The sequence below is a fragment of the Epinephelus fuscoguttatus genome, linkage group LG20 (genome assembly GCF_011397635.1).
Source record: "Epinephelus fuscoguttatus linkage group LG20, E.fuscoguttatus.final_Chr_v1".
Taxonomy (NCBI): domain Eukaryota; kingdom Metazoa; phylum Chordata; class Actinopteri; order Perciformes; family Serranidae; genus Epinephelus; species Epinephelus fuscoguttatus.
The window spans coordinates 25854468-25871767 of record NC_064771.1 but is presented as its reverse complement, the minus strand read 5'-3'; the positions used below and the strand labels follow the sequence as shown (position 1 = coordinate 25871767).

The following is a 17300-nucleotide window of genomic DNA, read 5'->3' as shown; positions in this document are numbered from 1 at the left end:
CATTTGTTGGCAATGCTGTGGGAGTGCGCTGATACGAGTACGAGGGCTTTGTGTCAGGAGACATTTTGTGGCCGGCAGGAGAGAAACCTAGTGCTGTGACAGGGGCTTTTCTCTTCTTTAAAAGGCGCAGCGACCCCCATGACCCGCTGAGTTGAAATGGAGGCCACCACCAATTCTCATGCCCTGATTTGGGGGGGGGGTCTATGGCGGTGGCTGTTTCATGAATGAAAACAGAAAAACAGACGAGGATATCAGATTTTTAGGAACTGTAAAAATGTAGTTTGTCTACATGTGTGTGGCGCTTGTGTCAGGGGTGTCAGTCGCCGCTGCTTAGACAACACAACTGACCCAAACCCTGAGGCGGTCAGTGTGTCTTCAGTGTGGATACAATCCCATGATTCATCCTTTTTCATGGCATTTCCTCCCCCGTTGTGTAGGGCTATGTACTGTCAGGGCCTGGGAGGAGTTCTCATTGAGCGGTTTCTGCGCTCACACACACACTCGCACACATACACATCCTTATGTACCCTATTCACACAAGACCACGGGCTTCATGCATTTAAATGGCCCATCTAGTGGAGCAGTGATATTATACAACACTTACAGCAGTTCGGAGATAAAGCTGATGACATTATATTCATATTAATGGTTTTTATTAGCCTCCTTTGATGTTCAGATTGTTGATAAAATGGTGCTTTGATTGGTCTTTGAGGGACGGTGCCAAACTGTAACAGATGGCAGCTTGTAGAGCAAAGATTGCAGAGCTTCCCATTCAGCGCATGTTAGTGCTGAAATGATTAGTTGATTAACCGATTGATACCCAATTAATTATTCATCACTCATCGTGCCAAAACGCTTCATGAGTGTTTCTCAAATGTTTCTCTTTCTTTTTTATTTAATTGTAAATAGAATATCTTTGTGTTTTAGACTGTTGGTTGGACGAAATGAGTCTCTGGGAACTTGTGATAAGAATGGATAAAGTTAGAAAATCACCATTATATGTCTGTAATCACTAATGTAACACATTTCTATTCCTAACTTCAGTAATCACATTACAGTTACTCACCAAACGATTACATTGTTGCTTGGGTTGTATACGTTCACATGCTGAAAACAGCGACGCCATCCAGTGCACTCCGAGGAGGAGCAGCTCTCACAAACGATTTGACAGATTCCTCCTCGTGAGGTTTAACTGCTGCTTTAGTGATAAATATGTCAGATAAGCTGGAATAGTCTGCTATAAAGCTGCGGTTTGGTGATCGGGGGACTCGGGTGAGCTTGTTTGGCCCCTTAAATGCCATTCATGTGGCATTTAAACATGTTTTGTTCCCTTGAAGTCTGTCTTCATCTAATGGTTTTTAGAAGGGATAGTCTATTGATACAGTATTTTGAGGCAATTGATATTTGTGCAAGGCGGTTCGTTAGGCCAGAGTGTTTTACATTGCTTTAATTTTATTTTTAAGCAATTATGGCCTACTGCTCCTGTTAACAAACACATGTGCTGTCTTGATACATGACATTGCATCTGATCATGGCACCCTTCTATAAGGTCAATACACAACTGGCAACTGGTGTCTGGGCTCAGCCTTCGAGATAGGGTAAGGTGCACAGACATCTGGAGGGAGCTCGGAGTAGAGCTGCTGCTCCTTCGCGTTGAAAGGGGTCAGTTGAGGTGGTTCAGGCATCTGATCAGGATGTCCCTTGGGCGCCTCCCGCTGGAGGTGTTTCAGACACGTCCCACTGGTTGGAGGTCCCGGGGCAAGCCCAGAACACGCTGGAGGGATTATATATCTCATCTGGCCTGGGAACGCCTTGGGATCCCCCAGGAGGAGCTGGAAAGTGTTGCTGGGGAGAGGGATGTCTGGGGTGCTTTGCTTGGCCTGCTGCCCCCGCGACATGGCTTGGATGGATGGATGGATGGATGGATGGATGACACACAACAACCTTTGGGGGATGTTTTTTCTAGCGGTGCACTGGCGGAAGTGGAGCGGTGTGGCTCAGTGTGGATCAGTTAACCTCAGTTTCTGATCATGATGGCAAGATGAAAAGTGTCTCTATCCTATGAGGGGAGCATCACTTGCAGGAAGACAATGCCTCCATTTGCACTGGGTCACTGAAAGGTTTGAAGTATGAGAATGATGTTAATGGAGTTTAGATGATGAATGAAGATGAATGGTGTTCAGTTAAAGAATCCATAGCAAGGAGCCTTGAAGCTTCTCTGGATGCAAAAGGTGGTGCAAAGCCTCACTTATTTGTGTCTGCATATTGTCTATGACTCCAGTTGTTTCGTAGCGTTTAAAAAAAATTGAATGTGCGTGCCTGAGTATAACTTGGAATAGCAGCACGTAGAACTAATGGTGTAAAAAGTGATTTAAGTTTCACACAGATGCCCCCAATTTGTTTCCCCCAGGTTCAGAGAAATGCAGGAACAGCAAAAACACGGCGACCGCATTTGTTTGAGAAAATTACCCCGGCTGCATGCTTGATGATCTAAAAAAAAAAACCCACTCACAAAGAAGGGGGGAGGAAAAAAATCTCAGTCTCGTTGTTAAATACATATTAACAGATTTCTTCCACTTCAGCATTGAGGAGATGCAGGAACGTGCTCCATCTTTGGAATGTGGGAATGTGTCCCCGCTCTAATCAATTCAGGTAGGGCAGCATTATCTGCGGAGCTGCCACCAGAGCCGAGCCGCACAATAACTCAAGGAGGGCATTTGAGAAGTGTGTGAGTTTGATCCAGTGCCAGGGTGATGAATAGCTGTTTTTTCTCCTTTGTTGCCCATCAGCACTTTTATTCCGCAGTTAATCCACCAGACCCACACTGTAATTTTTCACCTTGCTGTGTGATTGTGTTTGTGTATTTGTGTGTGCTTCCGTATCTTGCTGTCAATGGAAGGGCTCTCGTATAAACACAAACACCTGCATCTGCCCCGCTCCCTGGCATCTGAGGCTGATTTAAAGGTGTGTGTGCGCACCGATAGGATTGACATCTTGTGAAAAGTTAGTGAGGAGTGGGAGCCTTATATAATATGTCAGCGGGACCCGGTGGGGGTAGACGCTTGTTACTGGGGTGTGTCAGGTGTTAAAAGGATGTCATGTTGTTGCAGATAATGCAGCATACCCACTTGATTTACTACACCAGTGGAGGTGAGGCTTTCTGCTTGGACCTCCTCCTGCTGAAAACACATCCACACTGAGCTGGTTACATTTGAAAACACAGATTTTTTTTTTTCTCAGTTTTTTCTTCCATTGGCACTAAATTGGCATTTCTCACACCCAGAAATAGATTATTTTGTAGATACTTTAAAAAACACCAGCCTGGAGTTTCAGTGAGGACGTGTGTGAAAACATTCAGCTTTTGAAAAACAATAACCGTGATAATAGTGTTTTGATCAAAGGAGTGATACAGAGCAGGACTCTTTACCAAATGTTGACTGTGGTGGCGTGATTTTGTTTGCTGACTGAAAGAGAAAACAGTAAAAAGAATTAGAGCAATTTTCTGGTTTTTAGTGTGGACAGAGACCCTTTTGAAATGTGTCTGAAAAGGTTAGTGTGGACGATGATGATTTCACAAATACTAGGGAGCCTTATATAATATGTCAGCGGGACCCGGTGGGGGTAGACGCTTGTTACCGGGGTGTGTCAGGTGTTAAAAGGATGTCATGTTGTTGCAGATAATGCAGCATACCCACTTGATTTACTACACCGGTGGAGGTGAGGCTTTCTGCTTGGACCTCCTCCTGCTGAAAACACGTCCACACTAAGCTGGTTGAATATGAAAATCCAGATTTTTTTCTCTGTTTTTCCTTCTGTCAGAATTATATTGCTGTTTTTTCGCAACCAGAAGTTGATCCTTTTGTGGATAAATTGAAAAACACCAGGCTTGAGTTTCAAGAAGTATGTGTGGAAAAATTCAGCTTTTGAAAAACAATAACGGGGATAGTAGTGATTTGATACAGGGAGTGATACAGAATACCACTCTTTACCAAATGTGTACTGAGATGGCATGAGTTTGTTATTATCTGACTGAAAGAGAAAACAGGAAAAATAAATACAGCAATTTTCTGGTTGTTCTGGTGTTTTCATATGGGCTTTTTTTTTTCTTTGGGATGAAAAAGACGTTAACCAGTGGAAACACTGTGGCACACCTGGCATGCTCCCACTTTGCTGTGGTCAAAAACAGACGGATCTTTTCTTTGTCAGTGTGCTGATTATAATAATACCACCGCATCAGCGTGATGCTGCAATTTAAGTTACAAATGGCAGAAATCCACCAAGTGTAATGCTTGCTAGAGAATATATATATATATATATATATATATATATATATATATATATATATATATATATATATATTTTTCCCTCATTATGACACCCATCAGCCACCCGAGTTTTGTGGAGAGCAAAAGGTGGGACCATATTCCACAGGCGTCCCGCCCATTATTCTCCATGCAGGAAAAACACTGATACATGAAGTGTGTGTGGACCAACATCATTTTTTACACATAATAAAGAATCAGTTGACTTAGTGTGGACATAGTCTTCGTGGCCACATTTTCCAGGAAGCATCAGGCTTGTATTAGATCTCTTACAGTAGACAGGTTACAGCTCGACCGCACAAACAAATGGTTAATGAGGCATAAGTGGAATGACCTGGAATTTTGTACGCAGCTTTACATCCCGCCGGAACATCCCCGCCTCCTCTTTCTCCTCCTCTTCTCGCTTCTCACACCACCTCTGATTAGGGAGTCGGGGGTCCTTGTGGTCATATTTTAATACAATCCTGAGCACTTTGAGCCCCTCCTCAGCCTTGCGCCCGCCACGTCTCTTCGTGGTGGAGGGGCTAGCATTCCTCCAGAGAGCTGTTCTACATACGGCGGACAAGGAGCACAGCTTCGCGCAAAAGCCTGCTGAGACTCCACACCATTTATCTCTCAGCTGCAAGCTTGGGCCAGGACTAATTGACTGAGCTATGTGCGTGTGTATATATATGTGTGTGTGTGTGTGTCAGTCCTAGTCCCTGGAAGCATGGCGCATTAGCAGAGCCTGAGATGATAGGATGTGGTAAAGAGAGGGAGAGAGAGGCCAACCTTGTGTTGTGAGCCCATCAGAGGGGGCTCGGATAAAAAGCTCTCCTGTAAAGTCAGTTATTGGCTCCGGCTCTGCAAAATACGGCCAGTTAAACTGTGCTCAGGGAGCAGACAAACCACGCAGCCTAGGCTGCATTTAAAGTCAGACTGGTTGTGGGTCTTTTTGGTACTTTTGTCCATCATTTATCAGTTATAGCAGCGTACTCGACAAATTACTTAGATCTTGCAACATGTTGACATCAGTTCAATGAGGGTCGATGGCACTAGCAACACAAGGGGTCAGATGACCATGCAGGTTCAAACAAAACCACTTTATTTGGTGGGGAAACCAAAAGTCGGTGCACTAGAGATGTTGGTATGAAAATGTCATTGCATAGAAAAACTGTTACAGCTACAGTTAGTATGGCAGTAGGGTCAGGCGATGTCAGGCGAATTGTCATATGACTGTGTCCACATTGAAACATCCTAATGGACGATGACATCCCACCCGCTGGAACCCGTGATATTTATGTACCAGTAAATTGTAAAAAGAAAAATCAAGCAAAAAAAAACAAACCCAACAACCCAAAAATGGCCCAACAGTAGAGATCAGATATTGATCAGTGATTGTGGCAAATATTCAAAATGGCAGCAAATCCCTGGGGTGGGGGAGCCCTTCTGTATGGAGTTTGCATGTTCTCCCTGTGTCAACGTGGGTTTTTTCTGGGTACTCTGGCTTCCTCCCACAGTCCAAAGACATGCAACTGGTGACCTTTAACTTGTCCGTAGGTGTGAATGTGAGTGTGAATGGTTGTCTGTCTCTATGTGTCAGCCCTGCGATAGCCTGGTGACCTGTCCAGGTTGTACCCCACGTCTCACCCAATGTCAGCTGGGACAGGCTCCAGCACCCCGCGACCCCTAACAGGATAAGCAGTTACGGAAAATGAATGGAAAAAATGAATGAAATGTGTGCATTTGACCCACAGGTAATAAAAGCATTATAAATATTAGCTTATTATTAGTGTTAGTGATGTAGCGGGTTCTGTAAGCTTATGAGAAAAATATGAAAATGACAAAGCAGTGTCCTGAGTAAGTTATTAATAGCTTACAGAAACATGGAGTGCAGTAGTTGACTTTCCACCATTTTTTCACACACACACACACACACACACACACACACACACACGCGCGCGACTCGGCACTCAGTCTGTGTCTCTCCATCAGTGTCTCCGTTCTCAGTCCTGACCATTGTGTTACTACAATGCATGAAGAGTGCAGTGTGCAGGTTGGGTCAGGTTTGGGTGGCCTCCACTGTGTCTGCTTAGGAAAATTCTGGCCCTTGGACAAATCTAGTTGATGACCCTTGTTCTAAAGTGGTGGCTGTCAGGCGCCATTGGAATCAATTTTCCATCTCTTTTCTTCCAGTTTAATACAGCTAGCTTAGGGGGTTGTTTAAAATTGATTATCTGATTGTTTATGTTTTCTGCTTTGTCTGACTTCCTTTAGTGATGTCATTTTCCCAGATCTCAGCAATTAACTTGGTGAGTACAGTGTTATTGTTACTGATAGGACTGACGGCCAAAACTATGAAAATTAGACAAACTGAAATTATTATTTAAGTGTTCCTGTCTGTGTGAATCCTCATGCTCGTGTGGTGCAGCACGGACCTCGTGCTCTTTCTCTGTGTTCCTCTCACCACTCTGCTCTGGACTTTATCAACACATTGTTTAACTTGGCCTCCTCCCAATGTAAGCCCAAGTACAGCACAGAGTTGGCTGTCTCACCGTCCACAGGGAGTGGGCTGAGCAGTGTGTGTGTATGTGTGTGTTCGTGGGCACATTGTGGGGGGAGTGGAAGCACCTCACTCTCCTGGACCAGGAAGCTTTGAATCACGCTGGCTCTTCCTGGAAGGACCCAGAGGGAGCCGGGCTGAGCCGGCTGGACTCAGGCAGGCTGTCTGAGCCGGAGCCTGGCCTCTCGCTGACACCAAGCTGGTGGCGAGCGGAGTTCTTACCTCACCCTCCCGATGTAGGCCACGCCTTCCCTCTGCTCACCAGGTTGGCACGCCGCAGGCGTTTTCCTGTACTGGGAAGTGTTTTCAGCTTTGGCTGCGGCTGTGGCTTGCACTGATAACCTCAGCCTCTGGAACTTTGAGAAACAAGAGTTTATTGATCGGATGTAAATAGCACAAGGTGGGCTCCAGCAGCTTAGATTTCAAATGCTGCCTTGTTTGTATATGAGAGTAAATTTTCATTACTAGTTCAACAATTCTGCAGTTTGAAGCATTCAGTTTGGCATGCTTACCAAGCTAAATATAATTGTGTCAAGCTGTCACCTGCCTACGCTGTCACAGGCCTCATTTAGTTCATGGAAATCACACTCTCCCTGCCTGAGGTGCTGAGGATCTGGGCATGTAAGTTGATATTAATAGTAGAGCCGGGCTGGTGCTGCAGGGTGTCCACACCTTCCTGTTTTCTCTTTCTTTGTTTTGGCCCAGCGCTGACAGATTTACCTCTAGAGGAACTCCAACATCTGAAAGGGAAAAATGGCCCCTATTGTTCAAATGGGGCTCCAGTGGAAAGAAAACAGAGGCCTTTTTTGAAGAAAAAAACAAGAGGGTAATAATGGATTGTAATATCAATAGTATAAACAACTCTGTCATTGAGACCAGTGTTTGTTGTTCTTAAAGGACATTCAAAGGATAGAAGTATTTTTCCCAGTGAAGAGTGCCTCTTTGGGTGAAAAGGGAAAAGTATCAGAAGTTTTACTCTGTTCTCGTCTCTGAGTCTCTAAAGAGGCTTGCTGAGCTCTGGCTTTTGATAGGAATCAGCTGTAAGTGGGATGGATATTGCTGTGCGTTTTCCTGCTGCACCCCTTCAGATAACTTTAACAGTTGTCTCTCCTCACAATTTTCCTGTCAAACTCCCCTGGGAAATTAAGTCAGGAGGAGAAACTGCTGAAGTTATCCAACTCTATCTTAAAGCAAGTGCTCCGTGTTTTTAGAGTCTTGGCAAGGATTACCACACATCGAGACACTACATCGAAATTCAAAGAGGTTGTAGCTTCAGCAGGGAAAGATAAATACAGACTTCAGAGCTGCAGTGCATTTGACAACTCATTGAAAGATTTCATCTAAAGCTTTCCCTGAATGAGATGTAATTTGTCAGCTTACTAAAAATAACCAGTTAGATAATCTTAATCTTTCTAACTGTCCATCCAGTACGGATAAAAATATCCTGCCTCCGACTGTCTGTGCTGGAACTAAAAAACCCAACATTTCATCACTCAGCAACAATGACTCAAAGCACTGTTTCTCCACAAAGATGCAACACTGTCCAAATATTTTTGGAGTTCATTCCATCTGATGATTGTTAATCCCTGTGGTGTCAGTGTGGTTTCTGTATTTTCGCCACATACTGAGAATGTGGTTAGATTGGCTGTAAAAGATTGTTGTACAGTCTAAGGATTTACGCTTACATAATGCAATTCAAACTGATCTAAATCAAAAAGACTATTCTCGTCTAATCCTACCTCATTTTAATCTTTGGGCTTTAAACTATGAGTCGTATTATTTTCATGTTAGAAACCACAGCAGCTGTTGAAGATTTTTCATCATAATTAGTAGACAAATGTTGAAAATCGACTCAGAACGTGCTCAGAGTGCACATACCTGTGCCAAGCCTGAACAATCCTCTGCATTTGTTTTTGTAATAGAAAATGTTCACAAGTGTGGATCTGGATCTGCATCAGAATAAATACAGTGATAAACAATTGTGGGATACATATGCCAGATTTATTCATTGTTTCAGTCAATTAAGTGCAGTAGCTCATAGGAATATAAAAATGTTTCTGTTTCTGGCTGTTGGTTGACAGATAGACTTGCACTAAATCTCCTTCAAATACATTTATGACTTGGGATGGGAAACAGAACATCTAAACCGTTTATCATAAATCAAAGGAAATAAAATATTTCAAAAAAGGCAAGTGCAGTCGTCATTTGAATTAGATGTTTACCAGGGCTGCACAATAGAGTGTGCCAGGGCTGACGTCAAAACCCGGAAGTTTAGCATCGCGCTGGTTCCCGGAAGAGAAAGTGAATGTGGTTTTTGCATTGTGTTTTGGATTATGTCAGAAAATAAGCCCTGTGGCTAACACAAGTTTATGATACTTACAGGTTTTGTTCAGCGAGATAATCTTCACATATGAACACCTTTCATACTGCATTTGAAGCTTAAATGCGATCGCCAGAAGTAAAAAACTAACATTAGGCTTTAACGGACTACATGACTACTCCACAGGCGCATGACTCTTGATGTCACCGCCACTAAGCTTTCAACTGATTTCGGCCGCTTTATTTTAAAACATTGTATAATGGGGAAATCGGACTGTTTAAGCTAAATAAGAAGCTGTAATGGCGGACTGCCAGCACTCTCGCCTGTTCGGGGGTGATGACGTTTAATGTCCCTGACAGGGTTTGTAGTCATATTGAACAACTCGTTAGCAACCGCCTTTTTTATGACACGTAAAGGCTTCAGAATTCAGTAGGGTATTTACTGACGTGTTTTATGTCGTAGAACAAAACCTGAAACTCGCTTAAGCTTTTGTTAACCACAGACCTTATTTGAGGCATTTTACCAAAATCCCTTTCAAAAAACATACTGACTTTTAGACGAGAGAACTGGAAGTGCTGAAAGCGCTAACGGAGTTCCGGGTTTACTGGCACACTCTATATGAGGAAAATATGCGATAAATGATATCACTTGAGATATATAATCACACCAGGCATGTCGGTGTCTGTTCATTCTGCTTTTGACTCCTGCTAAGAAGAAAACAGGAATTGACGTGAAACAAGGCCTTTCCTTTGGGTCTGGCACTCCAGTAACTCAGCATATCCATTCAGAGGTGGTGAAATTTTAATGTTATGTGGTGTAAATGTATTTTATTTTCTGTTGACTTTGCTGACGGACAGCCGGCTAGCCGTGTTACCATGCGGAAACATAGTGCCCACTGCCCATGCTCTGGTCTCCACTAGTTAGCTAACGTTTGCTTTGGCTGCTCTGCATTGTGCACCACCTGGGTTGAGTGGGAGCTACCTAGCAGATCGAGATTACTGCTGGTAACACCTGGTGTGTCTCAAATCACATACTTCCGTTAGTACACTTCTATGTGGTATACTATGTGCACTATGTAATCATTGGCGTAGTGCGCAAATTTTGACAGGGTAGTGTTGTCTCAAACCAACCATGGCTGTTGTGCACTCACCGGAAATGACGACCACAAATTAGCTAGTTAGCAAACTAGCATTAGCATTCGCTTTATCGTTCGCGGTACCAAATCATTACAGACTGCTAAATTAACCCAATAAACATACTGCTGGCTTATATTCGACAACAGTAGTGTAGTGGTGCTTAGTGCACAAAACGTTAACGGTCACACAGTCCTCGGACACTATTTCAAGTCATCGCCAAATGAGCGGCATTGCTAGCTAGCTCCCTCTACATCAGGTTGGTGTGCAGTGCAGTAAACTCATTGATGTCGGAAAAAACTAGATGCTGGATGCCAAAATGGCGCCTTTTCCATCTAGTGGAATTACTAGCCTGTCACATACGTCAAAAGAAGTTTTCAGCTTTTCTTCCAGGTTACAGCCGCAATAGGCCGCCCAATGCACAGTAGTGTTTCTCTTGCTGGCCCCACCACTGAGTTTCTGCTCGGCTCATAGACTTGACATTGTAATGACATCATGGATTTTAAAACTGCTTTGCTTGGCTCAAGAAAAGTTTTACAAATATAAAACCTCCATGGTTCAACAATCCATAATAGAAAGAGGCATAGCTGATCTTGTTTGCAGTTCAAGTTGTCCTGTCAGCATTTTTAGAGACGTCTCTTTATGATAGTGGTCTAAATGCTAAAAATTGGGATTTTTTTTGCTACAATACTGTGAGTAACCATGAGAAAAATTTAAAGCAAGGCTGAGCTGCTTACCTGGAGGCATGAGTAAACTGAAAGGTAGCAAAATTAATTGATCGACTAACATGCGTGACCGGTTAACCACTGACATCCCTAACACAGGCGTTAAAGCGTACTCAGTTCTGCTGCTTTCAGTGTACTGCTAAATACAACAAATTAATTGGGAATTTAAAAATGAAAGGAAATCATTTCCAACATTAATTGATTAATTAAAACAAATTGAACTTTGAACTGAACACAAAAGGCACCATAAAAGAATGGATGATGTTTTAAAGTGCATTTTTCTACACTCTCTTTGAGCTAACTTAAAAAAGTCGCAGTCTTTGACAATGTGTTTATTGCGCAAATTAACATCACAGTGAAACAGTAAAAAAACGATGTATTGTGCAGCCCTAATGTTTACCCTGTCTGCAAACTTTTGTGGCTATAATTTAGTTAAAGCGTCAAAGGCCAATGACTCCTATTTGAAATTTAAAACAAAGAAAATGCCCAGTGTCTAACCCTCACACATAATTAGCTGTTGTTTTTCATCTTAGATGAAAAACAAGTGATGACTGAGCCTACAGTTTGCAGTGAGCTATAGCTGCAAATGTCATATAGGGTGAATCTGCTTTAATGAGTCAAAAGGCCCTAAATGTCTCATCAGCATCAGAAACCATTGTGAAAACTCTCTTAATATCTCTCTGCATTCATCTTTTTTCTTCCCTGAGGATAGTAGCAGAACAGCCAGGTGAGAAGTACGACCTTGCCCAGTTATGGTTTTGAATCTCGAATACATGTCGAGTATGGATTTTCTGGATTTATCCATCAGTGAAATGTTTCGTTAAGAGAATGTAGGCCTACATTAAACTAATCCCCTCTGTATATTGGGAGTTAACTGACACGCATGGAAATGTATTGCTGTTAGATATCTCCCGTAAATGTCAGAACCTGCACTGTGAAGCACCAGAACAAGAGTCTCCCCATCAGCGGTGAGCCCGAGGCTTCAGCAGCACTTCATCACATCCTTAGAAAGTAGAGTCTTAGAGTCTTAGTGGAGCAGACCCGAAGGCTTAATGTCAGCAAATTAATTATGGATTCACCCAATTAGTTCACAAACTACACTGTGTTCGAGGGAAAATGATCATTCCCCCAAATGACTTGTCTCTTCAGTCTTTGCCCCAGTGTGCATTGTGCCTCGCTCAGAACTCTGTGTGTGTGTCTGTGTATATATGTGTGTGTGTGTGCTTGCCTGCATGTGTGAAGCGACACACAGCAGGCAGGTAGCCTGACCTTTTTAATTATTCAAACTCTCAAACTCATCCACTGACGCTCTGCTAGCCGTCTCTCCAGTTTGGCTTTTTAACAATGTCCCCATATTTCCGTCTGTCTTTAAACAAAAGGAAAACAGCTTCTCCGCTCTGTTCTTAAGTCTCTTCCAAATCACACTGATCTGTGTCAACACACGAAGTGACGCTTTAACTGTAATGACTCTTTTGACTGTGCGAGATTGCCTCAGATCAGTAGCCTCCCCCCCTCCCCACCCCTCACCCAAGTGTCTAATAAAGTAAGTAATCACAGCTTTCTAATGAGAGTCTGTCAGGGGCGGTGCTCATATCTGTTTACCAAACCAAATTTTCTTATTTCGGCAAAGTCAATTAATCACAATCGGAGACAATTCTGTTAGCGTTTGTCTCTCAATAGGAAGATGGATTGCAACAACGCTGGTGTCATCATTAAATTTCATTGCATTACAAGAAGATGCTGTTGCAAATTAATTCAATCTGACTCTTGGTTTTTCACATTCTCTCATGGTTAAAGTCGAAAGGATGGGTGGAGACCGAAACCAGGACTGCAGATAGTGATTATTTTCTGTATTGATTAATCAATAGATTACTTTTCTGATGAACTGAGGAATTGTTCAGTCAATAAGCTGTTGAAATATATCCTAAAAAGGCCCATTGGAAGTTCACGGAGTCCAAAGTGGAATCTTGGAATTGCTTGTTTTGTCTGAATAATAGGTAAAGATCTATCACAGAAATTATTAATAGTCAATCAGCAGAATCTTTATCAGTTAATGAGCTAACCTTCTGGGAAATGACTGCCTCCATGCCTGCAAGGTTACCTCCCAAGATTAACTTGACCTGTCTGTATCAACAAAATATGTGCTGCGCTCCAAATCACCCACTTTTTCTTTTTACTGTGTCACTACTGCAGCTGCCCTAATAAAGTACATACTGTTGAATGGATTACACATACTTTGTTATTACATTGCGCCTTGAACTTTGACCCTCTTGCTCAAATACCCATCGTAGTCCAAAAGGTAAAATTTGAAGTAAAAAGAGATGCGATTTGGAATGCAACATACATGAATGCAAGGCAGCTTCATTTGTATTGCACATTTCATACACAAGGGCAATTCAAAGTGCTTTACAGAGCAATAAAAAATAAAAAATAATGAAGGATACAGAACAGAGTAAAGAGAAAAAAGATATAAAAGGTAAATTAATTACTAAATGATTTACAATTTAAAAAAATTCTCCTTTTAAAAATAGCAAAAGTGCAGACAAGAGGTGCAAAGATAAGATGATTTAAAAATGAGTTTAAAAATATGCAGTCATTGCAAGGTGGGGCAAGCAGTATTAAAAAGGAATGTTTTTAGCTTTGACTTAAAAGTGGTCAGAGTTGGGGCTTGTCTAACATCATCTGGGAGGTTATTCCAGGTTTGTGCTGCATGATAACAAAACGCTGCTTCACCATGTTTTGTTCTGACTCTTGGGACGGTCAGTAGTCCGGCCCCAGATATCCTCAGGGTCCTAGAAGGTTCATATGTCACAGGCATGTCAGAGATACATTTGGGTGCTGAGCCACAGAGTGATTTATACACAAGCAGCAAGATTTTGAAATCAGTTCTCTGAGTGATTGCTGAACAGCTTGTTTTGAAGGTCCTACAAACAGACCATTGCAGAAATCTTATCTACTGGAAATATAGGTCTTTATTCCTTATTAGGGGTAGGGCCAGTGAACTTAAGAGGGGGCGTGGCTCAGCACATAACTCCAGAACCTTTTGGTCAGTCATCACAAACCTTGCAAGCAATATCTTAAGAGGTACCAGGAACATACTCTGAAAGTTTCAGTCAGATTTACCACTAGGGGCACCACAAATGCAAAAAGTTGGCTTGAGATAATACAAATCAGACTACAAATCAGACAATGATGTTACAATCATGACAAAACTTGCAGGGTATGTTACTTGAAATCGGTCATTAGGGGGCACCACACATTCCAAACAAGTGCAATGGTCTTTCTCAAAATTTGGCCATAAATCAATGAGGGTTTGTTCAAACATCAACAAACTTGGTGGACTTTTTTAAGCCATTAAAGCATGTCCCCAAAATGTTTCTGCAGTTGACCAATAGGAAGTGACAGAGTTTCCAAAGAAGAGTGTGGCCTGGTAGAGATTTGGACATAAATGAATGAGCATCTGTCGGATTGTCATAAAACCTGTTGATTATCTCTAGCACAGGTGTTCTAAACTGTCAAAGGTCTCGGTCTTACCTAGCTTTCAACTTCCATGCTGGCTTTAACCCCGGAATTGTTGCTTGCTATATTTATTAATATTATTACGCTATTCCTCTGACTCTAGCAGTGTTTTTAAATGGTAATAGCCAGATGACGTTTTGGATTTGACATGGCTGTAGAAATTGAAACCGTAGTTCAGGATAACACCAAGGTTTCTTGTGTGACTCTTAGTTATAAGAGAGAGGGGTTTGAGGTGAGAGATGACGCTATGTCTTTCTTTTCGTGGCCCAAAGACAATCATGTTGGTCCTATCTCTGTTGAGTTGGAGAATATTTCGACACATTCAATCATTGATTTGCTCAATACAGTGACACAGGCATTCTACAGGTCCATAATCACCTGGTGAAAGCGATATGTATAATTGCGTGTCATCTGCATAAGTTGATATTGTTACTTAACGTTACTTTGGAAATAAAACAAAACGCCAGAGACAGAGGTCAACTCAGAGAGCTCTGTTGTTGTTACTTTGCAGTTTATGTAGTTTTAATTTTTAAGTTATACCTGCAGACATTGTTGGTGGCTTCTGTCATCTTTCAGTAAGCTGTTAATGAGTCGATGTGACGTAACTTCCGCTGTGTAGAGGATTTTCATTTTTCTTTCTTTTTTATTATGCACATGAAACTGTATAAAATCCAGATAGTTAAAAAAAGAGAGATGCATTTGGAGAGGTTAAGATCCATCAGACGTCCCCTCCACTTAAGGAGAAAAACAAACCATAACGAAAAAGGAGAAAAAGTAAAAAAGAACTAAACTAACATGATTATAAAAGACAAAACAAAAGATAAGTGACTACAAGAAACATACTGAGCAGAAAAATGAACCAATGACAATCCAATAAAAACAGAGATATAAATATACGTCTAAATTAGACATCAGTAATTAAATGTAATGATGATTTCTTTTTAAGATTTCTAATGTTAATGAGCTCCTCATAACGTACTTTTTTACACCACAACATCTGATCAAGTACAGGCCATGTTTTGTCATGTATCAAGGAAGGTGAAGCTGATTAACCTGTCTAGTGTTATATGAGTAAATTTGGGAAATAATCATGAAGAAATTCCTAAACAATAACATTAGAGAAGAAAGCAAGAACTTACATTTATATATAAACATGCATGTCTGATTAATATTTATGTCACACACTGAAATAATGTTTGGTTTCCTGATCAGTGGAACAGACGCTTCATTAGAGGTTGAGAAAGTTGCCAATCTTACAAATTGTTTTAGCGGCACATAAAGTTTAAGATTGGAGGGGTAAGAAAAGCCAGAAACGCGTACTGGCTTGCATATTGTAAAATGCGACCAGATGCAGTCAGACATCCTGGTATTTTTGGCACACTGTGTTTGACATATGTATTGGGACATACTAAATCTTTCTCTGGCATACTAAATAGTGTAGCAGTATGGGTATTGGAATGCGCCGTTTGTGTCATCTATGTATAGCAAATAAGTGCATTTCTAGAATGTCAAACTCTTCCTTTAACAATTAATAGATCAGTAATTTGTTGCCGGTTAATTTTGAGTCTCACTAACTGAAACCAGTCCTCTGTGTGTATTTGTCTCTAATGTGCTGTATTAAACTCCTGCCGCTGACCGACCGACTCCCCTCCCCCACCTCTGCAGACAGTGCCCGGACAGTGATCTCTGTGTGTTGCTGACATTGAGCAGAGTTTGTGGTCTGTGATTGTGCTCGCAGTGGTGCCGTCCTTGGGAGACAGGGGCGGCCGTCACAGATATGGATTCCTACATTTAATGTCTCGGCCTCTCGCGCACAAATGTTTCTCTTTCAATGAGCTGTGGCCCCGCAGGCAGGGAGTTTTATCGATCATCTGACTTTTAATGCCTCTTAAATATTAAGATTCATGTATATGACCTTTGTGTTTGGATTAGGAGTGCAAAATCCCTGCCTAAATACCCTCTCAGACCCTGCTGGCTGCTCTGCCGGCTTTGTTTCAGCTTTTCTTTGAATCACGGAGAAATGGTGCCCAGTTTCATCTTTTTTATAAAAGCATGGTGGTTATGCTTGGCTGTATTTCATTAAGTCATGGAGGGAGTAGTTTTTTTCTTTCTTGGGACCACTCTGCTTGAAGCTGGCTGAGGGAATGAGTGCAGCAGAAAAGTAGGGGAAGAGAAGAGGGGATAAGAAGTGGGGAAGGTTTGGCCTCTGTGTGGGTCTTGTTAGCCTCTGTGAGTGCTCTTTTTCTCTACTTCCCTCCCTCTGTCACTCTCACTCTTTATGTTACACACACATGCGCACACACATACACATAAGTGGACAGCCCTGGAAGAGGTCCCGGTGATTGATGACTCTGTGTGAGAGGCCTCAGAGGCAGCAGCACTACAGAGAGATGGACAGATGAAAAGGAAGGAGGAGGGACAGAGAGGAGGACTGAAATGAATCAAGTAACTGGGTGAGGCCTTCCAGCAGCCTGTTAACATACTGCCTTGCTGGAAAGACATCCTGGAAGTAACTTGTGCTATGTAGCTTCCTCACATCAAAATGGCTTTTTCCTGACAACAGAAAACACTCCAGACACAGAGTTCTGATGAAAGGCATTTAAAGGTGTTTTGTGGGGATAAAACCAAAGTTTGTGTCTCCCACCAAAACTTGTAAATCCCCAAAGGAACACTTCATCCACAGAATGATAACTTGTACATCAATTACTCACCATGTGTTGTGTTTTTTGAAAACATTTA

General features: G+C 42.1%; 1 protein-coding gene across 3 annotated transcripts in view; it reads left to right on the top strand.

Moving 5' to 3' along the window:
- The window catches only part of LOC125881075 (C-terminal-binding protein 2), a 147630-nt gene that overhangs the window by 44039 nt on the left and 86291 nt on the right, over positions 1–17300 (top strand). The window contains exon 1 of one of the 3 annotated variants that reach the window (XM_049564027.1): positions 6985–7129. The exons of the other annotated variants lie outside the window; for them this stretch is intronic. The gene's annotated coding sequence lies outside the window, so the exon portion shown is untranslated. Of the gene's footprint in view, positions 1–6984; positions 7130–17300 lie in introns of those variants that run through there. 3 annotated transcript variants of the gene reach the window in all.